The following is a 2,546-nucleotide window of genomic DNA, read 5'->3' on the forward strand; positions in this document are numbered from 1 at the left end:
TCTTTTGACAGTATGATAGATAGATAGTATGATAGAGTATGATTACATAAAAGTGAGTGTTTTAAATCCATTAAACTTCCATTACTACCATCGAGTCTTTGACTGGTCCATGTTTTCTTCATGTATTTATTTATTATTAAAGCATAAAATTCCAGTTTAAATCTGTGGTGTCGCATACGTTGTTCAATAACAGAGATGTGACGACCACAATCTGACAGATTAAACAGGAACTCAGAAGTGATGCTCAGTGATCACGCTAACAATGTCATCACAGTCTTCAGCCAGTCTCTCCCTAGCTTGGGTGGTGGTGCTGTTACCACAGGGATAAGGTCACTTCCTGTCACATGTGTAATCAGAGATTTGTATAAAGAGTCAAAAAGAACTGAGCTTGATAAATAACTGAAGAGACTGAGAGTGTTACCTGTGACTCTCCATCGATATAAAGATACCATAAGTACAGTGGAGATGAAATATGGACAGAACACCACCAGGTGGAGGAAAACTCTGGACACAAGGTGGGGGAGGAGGGGTCAGGGGCCAGGGTTGTGTTTGTAGGTTTGCCTGCAGAGAGAATCCCACCTGTTCAGGTGAATATGTGGATGAAATAAGAGGTGAAATCAGAGTAAAGGTGCTCACCTGTGACAGTGATCCAGCTGGATGGAGACTCTCCATGACCGCTGATGTCACACTTGTAGAGGCCTTCATCAGACCTGGAAACATGCTGGATGGTCATGTGACCTGTAGGCTGCTTCCTGATGAGGGAGCCATCTTTATAGAAAGCAGCTGGGAGGTTGGAGGAGTGGTCTTTGTTTTACAGAGCAGAGTGACATCATCTCCCTCCATCACAGGGAGGACAGGACTCTGCAGGATCACTGATCCACCTCAACACAGAGACAAACTACAGCATTTCATCCATTTACACACAGCTTCATCAACACTAACTCCACACACTCAGCTTACCAGTGACTGTCAGGTTAACCATGTTACTGATGGGACCTCTCTGGACTCACACCAGTAAACTCCACTGTCCAAAGGGTCGATGTAGCTGATGTTACAGGAAGAACCAGATGATCTTCCCCACTCATCTCCACACTCAGCTCCGGTGTCTCTGCTTGTGTTTCTCCTCAGAGTCCATCCAGCAGAGCTGTCGTCCTCCTCACAGCTCAGAGACACAAAGTCTCCTTTAAAGAACTGAGAGCTGCTGGGACTCACAGTCAGACGAGCTGTGAGGATGATGCATATTAAGTACAAGCCAGCACTGAGGTCCAAAGCAGACCTGCTGTGGGGAACTTTATGAGCTCAGTCAAAGCTGATCAGTTTTGTTTTTAACATGAACACAGTGTACAGTGTAGCTGATATCAGGTTTAAACTGTGACAGGAGAAGGTTACTGACCTTGGTTTGTTGTGCAGATCAGCAGTGAGGTTGAAACTAAAGAGAAATAACAGGTTAGTTTAAAGCTTCACATTCAGGAAAAAGCAGCAACGCCATCAGTCTGGTCGATCTACAGACTGAAGAAGCAGAAAACAGGAAGTGGTTTTCTCTTTTATCTTCTTCACAAACTGGATCTTTGTGAAGCAACACAGTGAGAATCCTTTTTAATGCTTTTCAGAAACCAAAACACATCACAGCATACTTACAGAGCAGCCAAAGTGAAGAAGCTTTCTCCATCTGTAGGTGCTACTGAACTTTGATCGGTCCACACTAGCATCAAGCGAGACCCTCCTCCTCCTCCCTCTCTTACAGGGTGGTAGTTCTGTAGTTTCCACCTCTCATCATTAAGAGAAAATGTTTCTTTGGATGAAACATGTCAGTAAACACATTTTTAAATTAGGTCATGAGCAAAATGAATACATAAAATCTAGAAACCAACAGACACTGAAAATCTTGTTCCACTACTTTACTAAACTCCTCCCAAACCTCAGTTTTTCCTTCAGCTGCAGCCAGATCCATACTTCTCTGTGCCTCTGCAGTTCCACAGACTAACCAAGCCTGACAGCATACAAAATGGAATCAGAAAAAAATGTCTAACAACCAATGGGGAGAAAAGGTCAGCTTAACATCCATCAGCCAGTCACATCATCCTTTTACAAATTACCAGACTCACCACAAGATGGCGCTCAAACACGACAAATTAGATCACTGCTGTTCAGGATGTCGCTCTGCAGTCTGACCTTCAAATTAACCTGTGTACTCCATCACACAACACACACTACAGTGGGCAAAGCCGTGTTAAACACAGGAGAAACAACTAAACTCTGAACAAAGAACAGGAGGACACAATACAGTTAAAAGTTACGCTCATGTGACACATACAAGTTTAACAGCTCTGCTTCTGAGTCAGCCCAGGATATTAATCTTGTCAGTCAGCTAGGATGCAGTGATTGAATGAAGGCTGAGTAACAGAGTTTCCACTGTGTGACGGGGACTTTCTGTGACCTGTACTGGTTGAGCCATTAAACAATGTTTATATTATGTCTGTAAATCATGTTTTCTTTTATTCCAAATGCTTCAAATTTGAATGTGACTTTAAATGTGACAACTCAGT

General features: G+C 43.0%; 1 long non-coding RNA gene across 1 annotated transcript; it reads right to left on the reverse strand.

The window, feature by feature from the left end:
* Positions 1-1,041: 1,041 nt before the first annotated feature.
* Positions 1,042-1,768, reverse strand: LOC120436749. The gene is made up of 3 exons (XR_005610580.1): positions 1,639-1,768; positions 1,394-1,429; positions 1,042-1,223 (listed from the first exon to the last, which is right to left on the reverse strand). It is a non-coding gene; the product is annotated as an uncharacterized LOC120436749 (long non-coding RNA).
* Between the last annotated feature and the right edge of the window lie 778 nt (positions 1,769-2,546).

This window comes from Oreochromis aureus, unplaced genomic scaffold (assembly GCF_013358895.1).
Source record: "Oreochromis aureus strain Israel breed Guangdong unplaced genomic scaffold, ZZ_aureus HiC_scaffold_106, whole genome shotgun sequence".
NCBI lineage: Eukaryota > Metazoa > Chordata > Actinopteri > Cichliformes > Cichlidae > Oreochromis > Oreochromis aureus.